The following is a 22,774-nucleotide window of genomic DNA, read 5'->3' as shown; positions in this document are numbered from 1 at the left end:
CCCGGTACAGAGCTTTAACTTTCCTAATCAAAACCACATTCAGTCAACAAATATTTATTGATCCCCAAGTCTCAACTGTGTGTTAGGCATTGTTCTAGACGCTGGGAATACAGCCCAAGACAAGTCTTTGCCCTCATGGGCAAATTTATGTTCTGGTTTTGGGGGAAGACAGTTACAAAATTAAAAAAATTCTTTAGTGTTAAGCGCTAGGTAGAGAATTCAAATATGCTGAAAAGAAGTGACAGTATGGCTCTTTTGGATTTGGGGTGACCAGGGAAAGCCTCTCTATAGAGATGAGATTTGAACTGAGTTCTGAAAGACAAGGAGTCAGTCATGCAAAGATCAGGATCAGGGGGATGACCAGTCCAGGCAAAAGGAACAGCAAGTGCAAAGGCACTGAGGTAGGAACAAGCTTGTCTTTTTGGTGGGGCAGAGAAGAGTTTAGTGTGTCTAGGATATGGTGGTCAAGGGTGAGATGAAGTTAGTAAGATAGGGGCAGCTCACATAGGTCCCTGAACACCATGGTGAGGTCTTTAGCTTTTTTTTTTTAAATAAATTTATTTATTTTATTTTATTTATTTTTGGCTGCGTTGGTTGCTGTGCACGGGCTTTCTCTAGTTGTGGCGAGTGGGGGCTACTCTTCGTTGCGGTGCGTGGGCTTCTCATTGCAGTGGCTTCTCTTGTTGCAGAACACGGGCTCTAGGTGCGTGGGCTTCAGTAGCTGTGGCACATGGGCTCAGTAGTTGTGGCTTGCGGGCTCTAGAGTGCAGGCTCAGTAGTTGTGGTACATGGGCTTAGTTGCTCCGCGGCATGTGGGATCTTCCCGGACCAGGGATCGAACCCATGTCCCCTGCATTGGCAGGCAGATTCTTAACCACTGCGCCATCAGGGAAGTCCCAGGCCTTTAGCTTTTATTTCATGCAGGATGAGAAGCCATCTACATGTTCAGAGCAGATCGATAAGGTGTCCAGTCTTAAGAGTAGAAAAAGTTTTATCCCAAGGTTTGCACTAAAGCACATTTAGCCTCACCTTACACGTTTTGGAAATCTGCGATGTGTTAAAAAGTTGAATGTGCATGGTGCATGGTATCTTCTATTAGAATTTTTGAACGATAAAACATTTTATAAAAAGGAAATTGGAACCAACATTTACAGAATCCCTTATCTGTACTACTGCCAAACACTTAAAATGACTCTAAAAGGATCTTTCCAACACAGTAGCATCTAGGGTGGGGCTTAGTAACTTCTGGCTGCGGCATCAAAGATATTATTTCAACATTTCTGTATAGTGTGGGAAACTCTTTTAAATAAAAACTTTTTTTTTTTTTAACAGTTCCAGTCTTCTTCGGGAATCTGATCAATGCTATGGACTTTCTCCCTTGAAAATGCTCTGCTTAGGATGAAGAAAGGGGGAAATCTGAGTATTCCTGCTTGTATCTCCTGATCACCCATGTAGCAGGGAGGGTCCCCCCCCCAGAGCCACTGCCAGGGATAGACCCCCCCAGACTTTGTCAGGTGGAGTGGAAGTCTCCCCATCTGGGGCTACCAGGAGGTTCTTTATGGCTGGCCCAGGCTGCTTGCCCCATCACCATTGGAGCCCAATCTTTGAGAGGGGTTGAAATGAACTCTAGGGGCTTATTCCCACTCCCTGGGGACAGAAGGGGACTTTGAGGAGATGCCCTCTCCATCCCTCAGGGCAGGATTCTTCATCATCTTTTTTGAATCAAGTGGCCTTTGAGCAGACTAAAGATGAGAAGCTTTGGGCCCTTCTCCCCAGAAAAGTGCCTGTGCAGTCCATATTTATAGTCATAGGCGGGAAGTTCACAGAATAGATTAGAGGGTAGAGAACAATTTGGGGTTTTAGGAAATTTTCTCCTCAATCACCCTTGATGTGGAAATTGAGAGACTGAGACCCCCAAACAATAATTAAGTGGTTTGCCAAAGCAACACAAGGGACAGAAGTAGGGCTATTACTTTCCATTTTCCGGCATGGTATGAGTTCAAAGCACAGGCTCTTCTATCAGATTACCTGGGTTCAAATCCCGCCTCCACCCCTAACTTGTCCTGGGACCCTGAGCAAGCCCGTTAACATACTGTCCCACTTAACCTCCAAGATTGTGTTGACAGCAACAGGATAGCATTGGTGAGATTGTGTCAGGAACAGAACCTGGCCTGTAATAATTGCTAAATGAATTCTATTGCTACTGTTTTGCAATGAGGAAAGGCAGGCTCAGAGAAATGATGTTATTTTGACAAGGACACAAGAGAGGCATGATTAGAACTAGGGCCCATCTATTTCCAAAGCCAGTAAGTGTTGTTCGCTCCCAGACTAGTGTTTTTCAAACTGCAAGGCACGACCCATTAATGGGTCAGAAAATCAGATCAGCGGGGTCTCAAACAGCACTGAAAAAAAAAGTTAAATATCAGAGTGCATCATACATAGGGTAAATAGCATTTGGTTGCACTTTTGTTTTTTCTTGGCTGCACCTCACAGCTTGTGGGATCTTAGTTCCCCAACCAGGGACTGAACCCAGGCCCTCAGCAGTGAGAGCAGAGAGTCCTAACCACTGGACTGCCAGGGAGCTCCCTTTGGTGACACTTTTGTTTCACAGGATTGTACGTATACATCTGTGTGTTCTTGGTCTTTTTTTTTTTTTTTTTTTGATTGCGCCATGGCTTGTGGGATCTTAGTTCCCCAACCAGGGATTGAACCCGGTCCCTCAGCAGTGAAAGTGCCCAGTCCCAATTGCTGGGCCACCAGGGAATTCCTACTAGGTCTTAAAATAGTTTGAAAGCCATTACCCTTTACTACTACCGCCCCTACAAGTTCAGACACAAGCACACGGAAGCTTTCAGTGAGATCTCTGTGTCTTGTAATCCATCCTGTTTCCCAGGAGGGGCAGGGATTCGAGCTAGCCCAGGAAGACTTAGAGGTAGGGGAATGGGCTATGAGCTGTACATCCTGGAGTGGAGTAAATCGAGTAGGCCAGAGTAACCTTGAGTCTAGATTAGAGCAGAAGGGCTACTTTTTGAAACAAATATTCCTCGAGAGCCCACTCTGTGCCAGGACCTTTGCTGGTTAGTGTTAGGTACACAGCGATGACTAAGATAGTCCTGGACTCTTCCCCCTTGGGGCTCACTGTGCAGTGGAGGAGACAGATCTGTTACCAGGCAGTGAGAGGCTAAAATGGTCAGGGTTGTAGCGGGGGAGGCTCTGGTCAGAGTGTTAAGGGGGAAGACCAGGAATTAGGAACACAGAGCAAAGAGTTCCCAGCTGGAGACCCACCAGCAGAGGGCTAGTTCCAGCAGTAGGTTTACCTCTGGGGAAACTACCACCCCTGAGTAGGACTTTGCCTGAGACACTCTCGCAGACTTAGGTGGACCCAGGGTTCTTCAACTCCCAGCCAGGCCTTCTGTGTGGCATTACTGGAACCCAAATTCATAAAGTAGGAAGCCCCACCCAGCCCATGAGAGAACAGGGACTGGGATCCGGATGTCTCACAGCTGTCTACTACACTAGCTAATACACGGGCCAGGATCTGTGCAAAGCTCTTTTTTTTTCCCCCCCAGGGCTATTTTAAGGCCTTTGTAGGCCCAAGTTACCCCGTAAAAAAGTTATATCCCATATTTAATTGCATATATATATCATGAGCAGATAGGATTAATATTTTGGAGTTATAGCATGTCTAATTGACTTACACCGTTCTGGTTACATAAAATAGCCCAACAGCCCAGGGGCGCAGCTATGATTGTTTCCATTTTGCAGATGTAGCTACTGAGGCACAGAAAATGGTAAAGCCTTCTGCCCACAGTCACCAGTAAGGAAATGCAAAGCTGGGTTTGTGTGGCTTCATAGCCTGTGCTCAACCATGAGAGGAAATACTGAAAAGGAAACCCTTCCTAACGCCTGCTCCAAGGCTCTTTTAGAGCCTCCAAACCTGAACTAAAGGCGAGAGCGGAGTAAAACCAGATCAAAGCGCATGTAAATAAGGACCAGGGGCTGCCGGGAAATATCATCGCGGCTAGCCTCCGGGGAAAGCGGGAGTCAGAGTCTTACTGAGCCTGCGCAATCTTTTTTTTTTTTTTTTTTCCCGTCCGGCGCCTGCGCGAGGCACATCCCTTGCCCACACCGGCTCAAGCTTGCCTAATGTACGCAGGCACCCTTCTCTGAGTCGGCCACCGCCCCTTCCTTGCGCTTGCGCTCTAGCGCTCTTCGAGTCCCTCTCTCCTTCTCTCGCGTCAGTTCCTGTTTGTGGCGGGAGAAGGCGGTATTTCCGTCCAGAGGGTGGGAGGGGGCGGTAAGCGGGGGCTGGGGGGAGGGGGCGGGGGGGCCGCGCCGCGCGAGCCGTTGGGCCTGGCTACGCTAAGGCGTTGCTGCTGGTGCTGCCGCCGCCGCCGCCGCCAGGAAACACAAGGAGCGGAATCAAGCGTAGCGTGGCGATGGGCAGGAGTAGAACCCCGCCAGAGAGGCTGGGCGGCCGCCGGTGACAGGTGAGTGCGCCAGCGCGTGTCCCCAAGCGCCCCCCCCCCCCCGCGATGGTCGCGTCCGGACCCCCAGCAAAGCCGCGCTGGGCCGTACCACCGGTGCCCACTGGGCGGGGACCGTAGTCCTTGAGCCCCCCCTTCCGGGATTGAGTTGGGGAGGCTGCGCGGGGGCGGTTGGACTAGCCCCGAGGGGGCGGGGGCGGCGGGCTGAACCACTGAAGCTGCAGGGGGCGCATATCAAAGTGTGGGGACCGAAGCACTGAAGGGCTGGAGGCGCAGACCCCTGCGTGCTGGGCTGGGGTTGAGCCAGTGGGCTGGGAGGGGGGAGCCCGCCTGGTGTGCGAGGGCTAAGCCTTTGAGGGGGCGCGTCTTAGCAAGTGTAGGGGGCTGTGGAAATAGTTCCTAGAGTGTGCTTAGAGAGGTAGGGGCTTCTGGGGAGGGAGCTGTACCTAGTGTGGCCCGGGTAGCGCCCTTTGGGTTGTACCACTGAGGTCCTGGGGGGAGCCATCCTTAGAACGTAGAGCCGCGATGTGATGTTTATAATTTTGAGGGACCGCGCTGGGCGGGGGGACGGGCCCGAGTGGGTGTTCAGGGGAGTACTTTGGGAGCGCTGTAATGCCGAGCGATGAGGAGGGGGTTCTGCCTCCTGTGTTTGGTGGGTGGAGCTTGGGGGTTTACGCTGAGCTGGAGGGGGAATCACCCTTTATTGAACTTCTTATTGACTTTGGGGGGAACTGGATGGTCAGTGGGACTGCTGTCTACCCTAGAACCTTTTCATGTTATTAAACCTTATTTTAAGGTGTGTTGGGACACCTCTGTGGCAAATTCTTCCCATGGTTTTGGCTGGGGCGTGGGGGGGAGACGTCTTAGAAGCCGCTTGTTTTCTGAGCTTTCGGCTCCATATTAGGGAGGGGAGGGGGTATGGAGCTTGGATTTGAGGATCTGTGTCCCTGGACCTGCTTAAGACTTGGGAGGAAGGAGTGCTTTGAGGGACACTTCTCCCCGAGGGGAGGGTGGCTGGGACATTTTTATCCTTGGAATTCTGAGCACCCCTTTCCTCTCATTTGGAAGGCACTGGGGCTCAGCAAGAGGCCTGGGTGTAATTAGGTCTTCCATGGTCTGCCCTTGAACCTTGTTTACTCTTCCTCTGTCAGAGAAGCATCAGAAGCTCTGGCCTGAGAGTGGTTGGTGGTGGGTGCCAAGGGGCCAGGCACCACCCCAGGCCCTTCCATCCTGGCCATGAGGCCAGACACATGTTTGTGTCTCCTTGGTCCAGACGCCCATCATGTTTACGCTCCCCACCAGGCGATAACAGTTGGCTTCACCGTTAGGCGGCAATGAGGCTGAGTGCTGTTTTCCCAGCTGTTCCTCTCTGCGTAGGCCAAGGGGACTTGGTGGCGGTGCCCCTGCCCCACACTGACCCAGGAAGGAAGGCTGCTCCGAAGGACTTGGGGCGGCCAAATCCCCCACGAATCTGGTTTCTCACTGTGGTTGCTGGGTGGGAGCTTGGCTCCTCAGGCCAGCCTGTGACCTTGGCTTGCTCCGTAACCTTTGTCCTGGGTCTGGAGTTCCCAGAGGGCTGGCCATAATCCCTGATTGACCCAGCTAATGTGGGCTGGTGATGTGGTCAAAGGGGGCAGACAGTCGCTCTGGTCCACATCATCAGCTTCCAAGCTAACTGGCTTCCATGGGTTGTGGTTGCTGGAGAGAACAGTCCTTGAGTCTCTGTGAGGCCACGGTGGCTCTGTAGAATTTCTCTGCACCAGGGGTTCTTTCTCTGATCTGCCAGCTTTTAGAGGGTTTGCCTGATGGGATTAACAGCAGTAGTAAAAACAATAATCTTGAGACCAATGGCTGATATTTATTGAGTGCATTCTGTGTGCCATACACTGTTCAGAATGCTTCATGTGGATTAAGTTGCAGAATGCCCCCAGCCTAGAGCTTTGTGTACTGTTGTCATGATCTCCATTTTAGAAGGGGAAACTGAGGCACAGAGTGGCAGATCATTTCCAGAGCTAGTGAATTTTATTGAACATTCACCCTATGTCAGGCATGTGACAGGCCTTTTACACACATGACCTCATTTATTTTTATTTATTTTATTTATTTATTAATTTATTTATTTTTGGTTTCATTGGGTCTTCGTTGCTACGCACTGGCTTTCTCTAGTTGCGGCAAGCGGGGGCTACTCTTTGTTGTGGCACGTGGGCTTCTCATTGCGGTGGTTTCTCTTGTTGAGGAGCATGGGCTCTAGGTGTGCGGGCTTCGGTAGTTGTGGCACGCAGTCTCAATGGTTGTGGCTCGCGGGCTCTAGAATGCAGGCTCAGTAGTTGTGGCGCACGGGATTAGTTGCTCCGAGGCATGTGGGATCTTCCCAGACCAGGGCTTGAACCCATGTCCCCTGCATTGGCAGGCGGATTCTTAACCACTGCGCCACCAGGGAAGTACCCCATGACCTCATTTAAATCTCAAAACACACCCATGGGGTAGGTATGGTTATGCCTGTTTTATAGACTCCTATGAGTTAGGTAGCAGTGTGATACCCATTTTACAGATGAGGAAACCAAGACACTTGCTATGAAGTGAAATGATTCGCCCGACATCTCAAAGTTGGAAGTGGTAGAGCTGGGATGTGAACCCCTGGCCTGGTTTGGCCTCAGGTAAACTGCTTGTCAACAGGTAACTGGAACAGTGGTTTAGTTGAATCCAGGGGTGGATATGGTGTTTCTGTCCATTTTTCAGAGTCAGAAATTGGGGCTCAGAGGAGGAATTGCTTCGTTCTAGGTCTGTCAGACGCTTGGGGGCCAGACTGGGGTTTGAATGAATTCTTTGTTCATGGTCCCAAAGCTGGAGAGGGTCTCTGTCACCTCAAAGCTCCTGCCCTAGACCCTGCCAGCTGCACCCTTGGGCATTTCCTTCCCCTCACCCTTGGAACCTAGGGCTGCCATGAGCACCTCTGCCGGCAGCCAGTCTAGCAGTTTCTGGGCTTGCTGATAAAACTTGTTCCCTCCTCAGAGTTGAGCCAGGGCATCTTTTAACCTGGGGCAGAATGTCTGTTGGGAGCCGGGAGGAAACAGCAGGAGAGACATGTAGGGGGTGACACAGCTACCAGGGGACCCATGTTTGAGGTCCCTGCGCAAGGATGGTGTAGTGGGCATGTGTGCAAGTTCTGGTGCTTTCACGTTCTAGTTGTGTGACCTGGGGCCACAGTGTTCACCTCCGTGCAATGGGCTCAGAATGACATCCCCCTCAGGCTTTCATGAGGATTAAATGAAGGAATCCAAGAGAAGCTCCTAGAACGGTGCCTGGCACTGAATAAATGCTCCGGGGGCAGTCTGAGGGCATCGATCCTAACCCACCACCCCCACCCTCAGTCCTCTCAGGCATCATCCTGGAATCCAGCCCCCCAGCCTGGCCCAGCCAGGATCCAGGAGTCTGCTGTCCTGGTTTCTAAACTCTGTAAAGAGCTGTACTGAAGTGCTTCAGTGCTTCAAATCCAGCCCTACCATTTGCTGCCTGTGTGACTCTGAGCAGGTTCTCAATTCTTCTGAGCTCATTTCATCATTTGTGTCATGGGATGATGATAATTCCCTCCTGATAGGTTGTTCTGAAGGTTAAACGGGTTAATTTCTGGAGAGCACTTATAACTGTGCAGGTGTAACAGTAAGCCTGCAGTAAACGTTTCCTGTTATCACTATTTAAGAAGCGCGCTTGGCACAGGGTGAGCCCTCAGGATATCTTAACAATTGTAATTCTTATTACTTCTGCTAGGATTTTGAAGGCCCTTCCCAGGTTACAGAGCCTTGTCAGGTAACACCAGGAGGAAGGCAGGACTGAAATTAGCATCTCCATTTTCCAGGTGAGGAAACAAGAGGTTCTGGAGGCTTGAGGGGTGGGGCAAATGCAGCCCCCAGGTCCCCGCCCTCTCCTACACAGTTGCTGCCCGGAGCCCCTCCTCCGAGGTCGAAATTCTAGCTCCTTTCCAGATGTCATACTCTGCTAAACCCTTTTCCTACTTGTGCTTTTATTGACTCTCCACCATAGCTCCCAGGAGTGGTGGTAGCGGCCTTGACCTGGGTGAGAACAGTCCTTTTGAAGGCCGAGAGGCAGAAGGGTGGTCTCCACCAGGGAGGGTAGCAGCAGTGCTTGTGGGAGTCGGGGCCAGACCTCTCACAGCCTCGTGGGCCTGGCAGGAAGTGTGGCTTTGATCCCGAAGGCATTGCAGAGCTGAGGAAAGGTTTTCATTCATCCGTCACCATTTATTGAACACCTGTTCTGTGCCTGGCATTGCTTCAGGTGCTGGGGATACAGCGGGGCACTTAACAAAGGCCCTACCCCCATGGAGCTGAGGGAGACAAACCCTAAACCTGCTGAATAAACAAGGGGCAGGTTAAAGGGGGGTGCTTGGCAATTAAAATCAGGTGCGATGGGCTGTCAGCAAGGCCTCTGAGCTGATCTCAGATTGACAAGGTGACCTGAGAAGGAACAGCCTTGGGGTGTGGGGGGAACCACAGTGAAAAAAGTGCAGGGAGGACTGAGCTCAGTGGGGTGCAGGGACAGGCTGCACAGAGGCCCGTGTGGCCCTGCAGGGTGAGGCGAGGCGCGGCTGGGCGGCAGGCCAGGGGCTGAGGGCAGGCAGGGTCGCTCAGAGCCTTGTAGACCATCCTGAGGAGCAGCTTGGACAGATTCAGGGTTTTAGAATATGCCTTTTGCCATATGAGAGGTTCTCAGGCTTCTGCCTGGGGTGGGGGTAGATTTTAGAGCCGGGCAGGGAGTTTCACTTGCCTCCCACTTCCCCCTTGAGTAGAATCTCTGCCGTAGAAAGAGCGAAGGCCTTTTTGGTTGCCTCCCTCCTCTGTGGTTTTCACACCGTGTTTCCCAGGGTCCATGGCTTTTCCCTTTAGGGACAGATGGGGGAGGCTCAGTGGGCTAATTTTCTGCCCACCCCTCCTCAACCAAACAGCTAATATCAGATAACAGCACAGAACAACAGTAATAACCTGCTAAAAACTGTACTTGCTGATTCTGCCTTCCACTCAGCTTATGGCCTGAGGGCCTGCAACATTCCTGGCACTGCTCTAGAACTTGGAAGACTGGGCCTTATGCGCCTACCTTCTACTGGAGGCAAGTACCCAGCAAACAAACTAATAATAGGACATCAGGTTGTGATGAACGTTTCAAAGGCCAAATGAATGGGGGACAGGGGAAAGAGAGAGTGGGGACGTTATGTTTTAGCTGGAATGATCAGGGAGGGCCTCCCTGGGGAGGTGACCTGTAGGTAGGACTGGTGTGCAGTGAAGAGCCATGGGAGACTTGAGTGAAAACCCCTCAGACCGAGGAGGAATCAGCTGTGGTTCCCACCTCCCAGGGGTGAGAAATGAGGCCTGGAGAGCCTTGGTAATCTGTGCAGGGTCCCCCAACACTGACAGGCTTTGTATTTGGGCAGAGTGGCTCCAGAGTCCCCCCAGCCCAGGAAGGTGCTCGGTAACCATGGACTTCTAATCCCACACCTGAGCCTGGAACTTAAGGCTTAGCGCAGTAAGCAGGAGCCTGGGGCTGTCCCAGGCTCAATCTGGAGTATCTTCCCGGAAGGAGCAGAGCCCCTCAGAGCAAACATCCTTGGGCCTCCAGAAATCCCTTGGGATGGGGGGGATGGAAAGGAGTATTTTTCTCAGTTGATCTCCAGGCCTCTGGGGGACCCAGGGACACCCCTCCCTGGGCCTCTCTGCAACTTCCCAAGAGCTCTCAGTGGAAGGCTCTCAACCACCAGGCCTCTGGGCTGCACGGTGGGGTGGTTCCGTGGCAGGCTCTTCTGGACAACCAGCCAAGCAGCAAGAGGCCCAGCTTGGGGAGACAGCCCTGGGAGCGGGACCAGGAGGGAGGGAGGGAGGGAGGGAGGGAACAGGGGTGGGAGGGGTGGTGGAGTGGGAGCTCAGCCTGGCCCCTTGGGGGCAGGACCTGCTGCCAACTCGGCACCCACGTCAGGTCCCGGCTGTCCTGGGTGCGGGAACAAGGGACAGCAAGCCAGGGCTGGCCGAGGAGAGACTACATGTCAGAGGTTCCTGCAGGAAGTTCCTCAGGCCCAGCTGTCCTGCCCAGGAAGCTCTTCCGCAGATGTTGTTTCTAAGGGTGAGGCCAGAAATCCAAGGCTGCCTTGGTTTGCCACCTTGTGGGCCCTTTCCAAACGGGCTGGGGTGGCTGCCGCTCCTTTGCCCCCCTCCCCAGGCCTCTGCAGCCTGGTTTCAAGGTGTTCATCCTCTGTGTAGTGGTCCGGGCTGGGGGCAGCCAACCTGGGTGTGAACCCTGCTCCTGGCTCCTGTCTTGGTTGCCATGCAACGGTGGGGGCCTGATTTCATCCCTTGGAGATGCATTTTGCTCAGCTGACGGCACATCCCTGCCGAGAGGGGCTGTAGGGAGGATTCAGGGAGCTAACGTGTCAGAAAGTACGTGGCATGGGGCCTCCAGAGAAGGTGCTCAGTGGATCTGAGCTGCTGTTGCTGGAGGTTGTCAGGCTGGGCACCTGAGAGCAGAGAAGGGGCTCTGGATGTGGCCAGCCTGGGCTTATTGGTTGGCAGGGAAGGAGTGGCAGGCCAATTAGCTGAGGTTCCCACTGGGGAGGGCACCGGACAGGAATATTCATCACGCCCACCGCCGAGCAGAGGCTCGGCCAGACGCTGTGAGCACTCCGGGCGTGCTCTTTCAGACACACGGCAAGTCTGCCCTGAGGTAGGCAGCAGTCACCCCATTTTGTGGAGAGGAAATTGAGGTGCAGAGCGCTGCACAGAATGCCCGTGTTTTGCTGAGAGCTGGCAGAGTGGGCTCTCTGTGCCAGGCACTGCTCCAGGGCTTTACATGCCTGCTTCCCACCACGACCTGGGAGCTCGGTGCAGCTCTTCTCCCCAGATGAAGACCCGGGAGGTCATTGGATTTACCCAAAGTTAAAGTTTTAATAGGTGACAGACATGAAATTTGAACCCAGCTCTGTCTGGGGTCAAGTCTGCCTTTTTAAGACTGGCTCTTCTGTCTCTGACCAATGCCATGGCCACTCTTTCTGGGATTGTTACTGCTGTTCTTTTTTGCTTTCTCTTCTTCTAGACAGAGCTGGCACAAGGTAAGCCTCAGTTGTCCTGGAAATGAGTGAGTTAGATCCACTTGGTGCCTGCTTGGGAGAGGGGTTGCGGCTGCCTCTCATGCCCGTGGAGCCCTGACCTTGGCCAGCTCCATCCTTCCCCAGAGGCCAGGGGGAAGGGATGAGGGTGGAAGGCACTGATTCCTGAATGGCTTCTGGAGCCAGCTTTGGCTGTTTCTGGTCATTTGTATATTCCATTCTCTCACCAGATAATTTACTGAGTACCTACTTTGTGCCACGTATAGTTCTGGACATCAGGGAGCAGCACCTAGTCTAGAGGAGGACGCCACGAGGTAATGTTTGCCTTACTGGTGCTCCAAGGAAGGGAACAGAGATCTAAGCTGGCCATGGTGGGGGGGGGGCGGGGTGCGTTGGGGAAGTCTCCTGAGGTGAGGCATTCAGGAACTGGGCCAGGCAGGATAGAGTCTGGGTAAAGGCCCTGAGGTGGGAGGTACCTTGATGTGGTGGTGCTACTGAGAGTAGGCCACTTGCTGGAGCTGGGGGAGAGGGAGGGAGCGGAGGGTGGCAGGACCCAGGTTGTTCGGGCAGGTCTGGGGTCCCCTAGGGCCGTGCTTCTCAAACTGGTGTCCAGAGACCTAGGTGGGGGGTGGCCGGTTAGGGTGTTAAGCATGTGTTTTGGGGTGGTGTCTGCGAGTTGTCTGCTTTCTTTCTAGCTGTGTGTTTCCATTTATATGATATTTTTTAAAAAGTTAATGTGGGCATGTCATGAATCATCTGGATAATTCCTTTTAACCAGCTAGTGACAGTATTAACATAGCTGCCACTTCCATAGCTCTGGCTAACTGAGGCTCAGGCTGGCCCTTGACTTTGGAATTCACCTTTATGTAATTGCTGCTCGTCTTCCAAAGCGCCGGCCTCACCCCCAACTGTGCTGGAAGCACGTTTCATTGGGTCCCCACGATGACCCTGGGTTGTCAAAAAAGGCATCTTTTGAAATAACATAATAAACGCTTGGTCTGGTTGGTATTAAGACCAAATGTTACAGAGCGAGGATGCTGACCTTCAGAGAAGCGTCCCTTGCAGCCTGGAAGTGGAAGTCAGGATTTGAGTCCAGCAGGACTGCAGGTGTGGGTTTGGGCCTCGGAGCCCTGTTCCAGCTCTCTGGGGTGAGCAGGTCAGGGTCGTGGCTCGGGAGTGATGGTGTAGTGTGGGAGCATCTCCTCGGCAGGCCGGGATGATCCAGCCCTCGGGCCTGCGAGCATCCGTGGTACTTGGCTCACCCTCACCCCCGCCCCTGCCTTCAGGCTCCTGCTGCCTCATTAAGAGAGCTTCTATAGAGCTACACCTCCAGTGTGCTAGCCACTAGCCATGTGTGGCTATTTAAATTTTAAGTAATTAAAATTAAAGTGAAAATTTAGTTCTTTAGTTGGACTAGCCCCAGTAGCCACATTTCCATCATTACAGAAAATTCTGTTGTCTAGATCAGCCATGTCCTGCACTCACCCGCTGTTATGGTCTTGAGCACACAATTTATTCTCTCTGGGTCTCTGTTTCCTCTTCCAAAGAATGGGGATAGTAATAATATCTACCTCACAGGGTGGCTGTGAGGATTATTAATATGAATCCAGGCCTGGCACGTTGTGAGCACTCAGTAAATATTAGCCCTGGTTAGGACCCTGCCTGTTTGCTCCAAGGTGCCCTAGGGATGACGTGGGGTCTCACACCACCAGGCCCTGCCTCAGGGCGCGGCTGGGGAGGCAGGCGGAGGATGGCGGTGTGGAGCCGCTCCCGTGAGGGAGGAACCCCTCAGCCAGACGGAAGGGGCCATGTGTGTGTGTGTCTGTGTGTGTGTGTGTGTGTGTGTGTGTGTGTGTGTGTATGTGTGTGTGTGTGTGTGTGTGTCGGGCGGCCCTGTTCTTCTGCAGGGCATTGAGGATGGTAAGGGAGGGCGGGCTGGGGTGTGGGAGGGGCTCGGTTTCTTGGGAGTGAGGGTGGAGGGAGGTGGAAGAGGCTCAGGCTGGGACGCCGTGATCCAGTCTCCTCCGCTGTGTCCTAGCTGTCCAGCCTTCCTGTCCTCAGTTTTCCCCATCTGTGAAGTATGGGTCCTTGTGGTCCCCAAGTGAGCCAGGTGGTGGGAGTGTCAGGCCAGTGCACAGGGCTTCTTCTGGGCACAATTCCTGGAGGAGAAGGCTGGGATACAGCTCCCGCCTCACTGGGGCCAGGGGATTCCATACACTGCATCCTCTTCAAGCTGACACTTGCCATCTCTCTCCAAGAAATAGCCACAGCCCTTTGTTGGTTTTTTGTTTTTTGTTTTGGTTTTTGTTTTTGTTTTGGCTGCACCGCGAGGCTTGCAGGATCTTAGTTCCCCGACCAGGGACCCGGGCCCTGGCAGTGAGAGTGCCGAGTTCTAACCACTGGACCTCCAGGGAATCCTAGCCACGGCCCTTATAGTGGCCTCCCAGGCCCTGCCCAGCCAGGTCCCCGGCTTCCTCTGTAGCCACACGTGCCTTGCTCCCCTCCGCCACCTCTTGTGTCTCACGCAGGCCACACCTTGGTGCTGCTCTTCCTTGGCCTGGACCATTCTCCCCCAGGTCTCCACATGGCTGCCTCATCTCTTTCAGGTTTGTGCTCAGATTTCACTGTCTCAGTGAGCCCTGCTCTGACCACCGTTTATAAAATTGGAAACCCTTGCCCACTTCCCACACAGCTAGTTCTCTATATGCTGCTTTTCTCCATAACGTTTGTCAGTTCTGGTGTACTGTATAACTTATCTGTTTATTTAAATTATTTGTTTTAATGCCTGTCCAACCCCCCCCCCTCCCCAATAAAGTCCCCCAGGAGAGGGAGTTCTGTTTTGGTCACTGCTGACTCTCTGGTGACCAGAGCAGTGCTGACACAGCAAGGGTGCCATATTTGTGGAATGAGTGAATGCAGGTTTTTTTGTTTCCCCTCCACTTGGCAGAACTCTGAGCTCAAAAGCTGTGGTTCTGTTTGCCACCCCCACTCTGAATTGATGAAAGCTCTGGGCCTGGCCCTGGCTGGGTGGGGCTGGGGACACAGTGCAGACCAGGACAGGCCCTGTCTCTGCCTCATGGAGCTCTGAGTCTGGTGTGGGAGGCGCCATTACCCAGATAATTAATTATACGAGTGACTGAGCACGGTAGAGGTGGTAAGTGCTGTGAGGGGACAGGAAAACCGAGCTCTGAAGGTCTGTGACTCGTGAGGCAGGGGGCAGTCAGGGCAGGCTTCCCTGAGGAAACAAGGATTTGGCAGGTGAAGATGGGTGGGGGACTAGCATGTGCAAAGGCCCTGGGGTGAGGGAGAGAGAGAGAGAGAGCAAGGAGTAAAGGGGAAAGTGGAGGGGCAGGGAGAGCATGCTGACCAATGAGGCTGGAGAACAGGCAGGGGCCACCTCAAGTGGTCCTTTGTGGCCTCCATAAGGGTCTGTGACGTGATCCCGGAGCAGAGCTGTTTTTGGAGGGTCCCTCTAGCTGCTACGTGGTGCTCTCGAGTGTTATGGTCTGTGGCCAGGCAGACAAACATTTGACATGATTTCTGTGGGTGCTGAAAGGCGGGCAGAGCAGGGCAGTGTGGGGCTGGTGGCAGGGAGGAGAAGGAAGTCTGCTCTGGTGCTTATTCTTGTCCCAGTATTGTTTGCAGCCCACCCACGTCTTTAGCCTGCCTCCAGTCTTACCTGCTCCAAGTAGACAGATGGGGCAGTTGTGGGGAGCATGTAGTGCTCAGGAGAAGAAAAAGTGTCTTCAATACTGCCTTCTTACCAAAGAGGCAGTGTAGGTAAAAATTCACATTACAGAAGCGTGTCATGTAGGAAGTGATGGTCCCCATGTCTCCACCTGCTGGGGAAATGCTAACACCTGATAGGTGTTGAGCAGTCGTCGTATTGGGCTCTGTTTGAAGGCCTTTATGTGGATAAACTGATTTAATCCTCACAGCAGCCTTGGACCTTTGCTCCACAGCAAGTGGCGGAGCTGAGGTTGAAATGCATTTGGTTCCCGAGACCACCTTCACTCCTGCTCCCATTATTCTGCCTCTGTTGGCTCTTTGGCACAGTTCCTTCTCTGCACATGACATTTAACATATACCTCGTGCCCTCCCGTGGAAGACACTGTTCCCCGTAAGATCCACTGTTGATCACATAACCGCTTTTCTGAAAAGGATGCTGCAGATGAAGTTTATATGTGGTTTGTGAGATGCACGTCAATCTCAGTATTGTCAGCCTGTGAAAAAATAAGCATATCGGAATTGAGGCGATGTGGTGCATACACATTTGTGCTTCAGAAAGGGATCAGGCCGATGTTCTGTTGTGCCGTGAGCACACTGAACGCTGACAGGCAGTGTCAGCATGTCATGTTGAGGTTGGTTCTTGCGCATGGCACGCCTGCATCGTGTTCTGTCTGGTGGGTGGACCTTCACCGAGGGTTGGGTGCTTTGCTGGGCTCTTCCCACACATGAGCCTGCGATGGAGGCACTGCTGTCATCCCCATTGCATTGAGGAGAAAACTGAGACTTGGGGAGGCTATAAAGTTGACGGGCAGGGACGTGAATCCAGGTGTGCCTTAACTCCACAGGCCACTTGGGCCCGTGTGGTCCCAGCCCAGCTCCATACTTCCTGATCAGGTGATGGGGCAAGTTATTTCACCCCTGTGACTTAGTTTCTTCATAAAAATGGAGATGATAATAAGAGTGCCCTGGGAATTCCCTGGCAGTCCAGTGGTTAGGACTCTGCGCTTTCACTGCCTGGGGCCTTGGTTCAATCCCTGGTTGGGGAACCAAGATCCTGCAATCCGTGTGGCGCAGCCAAGAAAAAAGAAAAAGAAAAAGTTTAAATATAATTATACGAAGAGATTAAAAAAGAACCAGAACTGTCAGCTAAAGAGTGCCTGCCGCATAGGGTTTCTGCGAGAGTTGAATTCTCATGTACAAAGCACTTAGGTGTGCCTGGCGTGTGCCAGGTGCTGCGTAGGCATTGCCTCTTTCGTACTGGCATCATATTAACCGTTGTGACGATACCAGACCCTTGTTGTGGGCATTTAGGTTGCTTCCTGGGTTTCACTCTTCCAGCAACAGTATTCTCAGAACAGCGGTTCTCACCAAGGGGATGGCCTTGCCCCCAAGGGACATCTGGTCATGGCTGAAGACATTTTTGATGGTCAGAACTCCGAGGGAGGTTGAGCTGTTGGTTTTAGCAAGTAGAGACCAGGAATGCTGCTAAAACCTCTTACAGTTTGCAGAACAGCCCCATGACCAGAATTACCTAAATGTCACTAGTACCGAGGTTGAGCAACCCCGCCTGAGAACCTGTGTGCACCTGCATAAGCGTTTTCTGCAAGAGTAATTGCTCCAAGGACTTGTGCGTTTTCCACTTTTTCAGTTTTGCTAAAGTGCCCTCACAAAACGCGGGTTCAGTTCACAGAGCTGCAGGTGGCGAATGAGGGAATCGTTTCGCTTGCCCTGTGCGCCTTTCCTCCCACATTCCCACGGGCAGACGCTGCCTGTCGAACCACAGGTTCCTATTGTCTTTGAATTTCTCTCCTGAGCAAGTCCTCCTGGGACTTGTAGGTGCGGCGCAGATTACAGAGCAGGTGACAGAGGCTCCTGGGGGGTCAGGGTGTCAGGGCGGAGCCCCACCCCATTGTCTGCAGCCCCAGGAGATGCAGAGCCTCTGCCTCCCCCTCCTGCCTCCTTATCCCATCTGTGCTGTCTGGCATGGAAAGCAGGTCAGGGAGAGGGGGCGAGAGAAAAAGGACTTGACGAGGGGCAAGGAAAGGAATTTAACTTATTTTGAACGTGTTCTGGGCACAGAGCTTCACTCTTACCCATGTTCATTCCACAGATAGTTATTAAGTGCCCACTGTGGACCTAGCACCACGCAAGGTTCTGAGGATCTGAACGTGAGGATCGGGTCCTGCAGTGCCCGAGCAGGCCAGGCCCTGCCCTTACCCTGCCCTGACATCACAGTGTAGAGAGGTCGACAGTAAGCTTGTAAACAAGTAAACATGTACAGTCGAGCCGGTGATGATGAGCGCTTTACTTTCATCAAGGATAACGGGAGGTCCTCTTGACCACGGAGGGTATGGAGGCTTCGCGAAGAAAGAGACATGTGAGCTGAGGCTGAAGAAAGTGGGGCAGGGCCCCACGGAGACTTGGAGAAGACAGTTCTGACTGAGGGGGCAGCATGTGCAAGGGCCCCGAGGTAGGGGGTCCAGGTGTGTTGGAGGCACCGGTGCCATGGAGGGTTCAGAGTGGTGAAGGGGGGAGATGATGCAGAATAGGGTCCTGGGCTCCTGAAAGGACTTTGGCTTCTTTTACTCTGGGTGAGATGGGGACTTGGGAGGGTTTGAGCAGAGGAGGGGGTTTCCTCCGACTCGGGTGGTCACAGGGTCCCAGATTGTAGGAGGGGCGACGACAGGAGCCCTGGAGCTCACTCATCTGGGCCACACAACCCCTCTAGTAGCGGGAACCACAGTGACCTTAATTTTACAGATGAGAAAAGAGGTTTGGAAGGACCTTTTCCAGGACCCAGTCCCTTCCCAAGGCTGCCAGCTAGGACAAGGCAGTCAGTCATCTGAGGGCCTCTCTCCCCCTGGCCCTGTGTCATCCTGTAAATCACCTCTAATGGACGTGACTCCAGCAAGGTGAGATGAAGCTTCTGAGGGAGCTACAGCTTGGAAACCATTGAGAAATAAGACCTCCGAGGCAGATAGAAATAAAAAGTTCTAAAATTAGGGACTTCCCTGTCGGTCTAGTGGTGAAGACTCTGTGCTTCCAGTGCAGGGGGGAGAGGTTCGATCCACGGTCGGGGAACTAAGATTCCGCATGCTGCACGGCACAGCCAAAATAAAAGTCCTAAAATTAAAAAAAAAAATTTACTAGAGTGTTTAAGACATACACTAGAATAAGTCAGTGATATCCATGTACTTAGCAGATATTTAAAACATCAAACCTTGCCCTTGCCCCTTAGGGACCCGTCTCCAGTTACCTCTCCTTTCCCTGCTCAGAGCTGACCACTGTGGGTGGTGATTTTCATTCCCTTTCAGCTTTCTTCTGTGTTAAACATACCAACACTCCAGCCCTGCCCCTCTGGGGTGCACGTCCCTCCTCCGGCCGGATCATTGTACAGATTGGAGCACTAAGGCCAATGAGGGTGTCGCTTGCAGCCGCACAGCCAAGAAGCAGCAAAGCCTGGGGCTGAAATCCAGAGCCTGCGGACCCCAGATTCCTCTTCCTTATTCATTGGTGACTGGCCTTGAGGTGAAAATCCAGGCAAGCCAGCCTTGGGGTTGGGGGGAGCCCCAGAAGCCAGGAGGCCCGATTTTCGTTCCCCTATATCTTCTGGGCTCCCAAACCCAGGTTCTTTTTTATTGTGACTTCGTCATAAAATACAGAAAAATATGTTCAACGTATTTTATACAGTACAGTATAACGAATAACTGTAAAGCTGTGATTCTCTGTAATCACAATAGAACATTGTCAGCTCCCAGAAACCTCCCTCCTCGGTTACTCCCAAATGTAACAACTCTCCTGACTTTTGGATATTTGCTTCCTTGATCTTCTGCACAGTTTTACAAGTGAGAAACAAATGGTGTCATGTTGCCTGTTCTGAACTTGCTGTCCGTGGACTCATACTTGATGTGTCATTTTGCATCTGGCTTCTTTCACTCCGTGTAAAGTTGTTACGCTTCATCCCTGTTGTAGGTATCAGTAGTTCCGTCCCTGTGTGGTGGTGTGCTCTATGAATTTACCTTAGTTTGTTTATCCATTCTCCTGTGCATGGATACCTGGTCTGTTTCCAGTTTTGAGGTTACCGTGAATGTTGCTGCTGTGAACATTCTAGTACATGTCATTTGGTAAACAAATGCGCTCATTTCTCTTAGAGGGCTGTGGAATTGCTGGGTCACCGGGTAGGCATACGTTGAGTTTTAATTGTTATTGCCAAACAGTTTTCCATAGTGGTTGAACCATTTTATACTCCCACCAGTACCGATTCCTTTACATTTTTGACAACGCTTGGAGTTGTCAGTTTTTAAAATTTTAGCCATCCTGGTGGGTGGTTTCAATTTGCATTTCCCCATAACTAATGAAATTGTGTGCGTTCCTTCACTGTGTGAGTGTCCTCTCCTTTGAGGTGCCCTTGCTCTTTTCACCTTGCCTCCCAGGTGGCTCACCTCTAACTGACAGCTGTAGCTCCTGCCCAGACCCTCAGCGATTGAAGCCCAGACACCCTACGGAGCAGTGGGTGGGGTGGGGCCATGCAGGCACTCCCCTGCTGTGCTGATGCCCGGCTTCCAGAGGCAGGTCTGGGTGTCCTCCATCGGGAGCTCCCCAGGGAGCAGGCCATCTTCTTGGCTGCGGTGGTGATGGTGTTTCGTCACTGCAGGACTGCGTCACAGATACCTCAGCGGAGGCGCCACCCTCAGTGGGAGGATGGGCAGGATCCAGGCAGGATGCGGGGGATCTTTCAGTTCCTCCCCCGCCCTCGCCCTAGCTGCTGCTTGCTGGCTTTTTAGTCGCTGAAGTGAGAATGTAAAAAGTGGCTCTGGTGGGCCGAGCTGCAGCCAGGGCCTCCACCACTCCTCAGCTGGGAGACCCAAGGTAAACACTTCCCCTCTCTCAGCCTCTGCCCTGCCCTGGGCATGGTCATGGCCCTCTGGTGGGGTGGTTGGGAGTGATCAGGAGAGGCTCTGGAGGAGCGCCCTCACGCTCAAGGCCACCCAGCTGGCATTGGCTCCTGGACTCTGCAACCCTGACCACTCTCGGCCACACCCGGCTGCCTTCACCTCTCTCTGATCTTGGCAGCCACGTGTTTGGGTGTTCACTGGGGGCCAGGCAGTGGGCTGAGCCTCTGCACACAGTGGGTGCTTTCGTGCTACTGACAGCCCTGGTGCTGCTGAATCACAGAGGCTCCGAGAGGTGAAGTTGCTGGGCTGGGGAGGGTGGGGAGGGGAGGGGAGGGGAGAGCTGAGATTGGACACGAGGCCCCTGTCCTTTACTTCCACATCCACCCTTCCTTTGGACTCTGGGTTCTCCATCCCAGCCCTATTTGGGAACCCAGCCCTATTTGGGAACCCAGCCCTATTCTGAACTGAGCTCGTACCAGGGGAAGGTGCAGTGTTGGCCCCCGTGTTGGAGAGGAATTCCCTAACTCCCCACCACGCCTGCCTCCAGGCCCTAAGTGTGCTCTCTGCCCCGGCTCCTTACCCTGTGCCAGCCACATTCCCCAAGCTCCTTCCCAAGCTTCCTCAGGGGCTTTGCACTTGCTCTTCCCCTGCCTGAAATTTGCTCCCTACACGTTGGGTCACCTGTCCCTCATACAGCGTGGCTAACACAGCACCCATTCCCTGCCCTCCTTTCCCCTGTTCACTTTTCTTTGCTGCCACCTGACGTTGTGGCCTGTGTACTGTCTGCCTCCCCCACTGGAATGTGAGCTTCCTGAAGGCAGGGGCTGTGTCTTAGTGACTCTCTGTCTGGAACCCAGGACAGAGTCTGGAGCTTAGGACATGTTCAGAAAAAGATTGGTGGCGTGAATAGATTCTGGAATTGTTTCTGAGGCTGTCTCTTGTCCTGGGCTGGGGATCTTTTGGGGAGACTTGGGTTCATTCACTGTGCATTCAACAGAGAACCAGACACCGGGCTGGTGCGCTGAATTAGTGTTCAGAGGTGTGGGGAGAGTTGACCAGGAGGTGCATGGAGAGGACCCAGTCCAGCCTCTGAGGTCAGGAAGGCTTCCTGGAGGAGGCATTGGTTCAGCTGAGACCTTAAGGAAGAGGGGGAACTCACAGAAGGCGTTGGGGATAGAGGCCAGAGGGAAGGGCCTGAGTGCCAGAAGCCTGGCAGAGAGTGAGGGCGGGGGAGGAGGGGCTGGGGAGGTGGGTAGTGCCTGGTGTGGTAATCATTGTCACGGTCATTAGCCTTTCTTGAGGGCTTTCTAGGTGCCTTTCTGCTTATGCCGGGCCTTCTTGTGGTGGAAAGGACCTTGTTCTGTGTTCTGAGCACACTGGAGAGCCACGGAAGGGTTTTGAACAGAGAGGGACAGGGTCAGATTTAGGATGGAGTACAGGGGTTGAGAGCACAGGCTGGGAACCCAGGGAGAAAGCCAGGGCGGGAGGGGAGGTGGGGAGGGGAGGTGGGGTGGGAGAGGATCAGGAAGCCGTGGATGGCAGAGAGGACTGCGGGCGGAGCAGGGGTGGGGAGCAGCAGAGGCCAGGGCCTGAGGGGCCTGGAATCCCAAGCTGAGGAGCCTGGCTCTTTCCTGAGGCCTGTGGGAAGCCACGGGTCAGATTTGAGGGTCCCTGTAGGTGCTGAGGGAGACAGATGGGAGGATGGGAGGCCAGGGAAGAGGTGGGGTGAGTCCTCGTGGGAGAGGACAGCGCTGGACCTGAGCCGCGTTGTAGGGAGGCTGGGGTAGAAACCCTGGTCACATTAAGACTGAAGCACAGACTGGTGGATGTTTTGGAGCGAAGATCTGGCGGTCCTGGGTGTGTTCGGTCTGTGGGTGTGAGCCCCGGAGGTGCCAGCCGTACCTGCTGGGGGAGGGAGCCCCTGCTGGACCCTGTCTTTGCAGCTCAGAGTCCAGAACGTGATTTCTCCCCCGCTGTTTACTTCCCTGACACTGTCCATCTTGTCTTCCTCCCACTTACCTCCCTTCCCTCTGCCTGGGGCCTGGGCAGCCTGCCACCGTCACATGCCAGGCAGTAGTGTGTCCAACCCACCAGCTCCCCTGGGGCACGAGAGAAAGCTGATGCCCGCGGTGTCCCCAGAGCCAGCTGCCACTTCTCTGGGGGCCACCGTAGCTCCTGACCTGCTGTCCGCAAATAACCCCAGGCCAGGAAAGGCGAAAGGCGCCTTGAGCTCCATGGCCCCTGTCCAGGCCTGTGGCTCCAGGTAGGGGCCCAGCTGGTGGCTGCCTTCCCCCCTTTCTCCCCTCTGCCCTGGGAACCTGAGACGAAGCAGCGGCCTCGGCGTCCGTCAGTCTGTTGGCTGCTGCTCCCTGAGGACGGAAGCAGAGGTCTCTGGGAGGGGACCAGGGCCTCGGTCAAGCCCCCAGGACTGGCTTCTGGGCCCCAGATAAGTGTACATGCAGTAGGTTCCTTTCTTGTTGAAGATGCGGAGCACTGAGACCTTTCTTTCCTCTGTCATCTGCTGGGGACAAGGAGGGAACTGAGGCTGGGAGAGTGAT

General features: G+C 53.4%; 1 protein-coding gene across 11 annotated transcripts in view; it reads left to right on the top strand.

Moving 5' to 3' along the window:
- The first annotated feature begins 4,304 nt into the window (after positions 1-4,304).
- The window catches only part of AKT2 (AKT serine/threonine kinase 2), a 51,432-nt gene continuing 32,962 nt past the window's right edge, over positions 4,305-22,774 (top strand). For 3 of the 11 annotated variants that reach the window (XM_082367132.1, XM_082367130.1, XM_082367134.1), the window contains exon 1: positions 4,305-4,490. The gene's annotated coding sequence lies outside the window, so the exon portion shown is untranslated. Of the gene's footprint in view, positions 4,491-7,038; positions 7,145-8,255; positions 8,344-11,822; positions 11,907-22,560; positions 22,678-22,774 lie in introns of those variants that run through there. The other 8 variants (XM_082367133.1, XM_082367141.1, XM_082367131.1 and 5 more) reach the window with 6 other exon arrangements.

Source organism: Balaenoptera borealis (genome assembly GCF_965194805.1).
Source record: "Balaenoptera borealis genome assembly, chromosome: 19".
Taxonomy (NCBI): Eukaryota; Metazoa; Chordata; class Mammalia; order Artiodactyla; family Balaenopteridae; genus Balaenoptera; species Balaenoptera borealis.
The sequence above is the reverse complement of the archived record's forward strand: the minus strand, read 5'-3'. Positions and strand labels throughout refer to the sequence as shown.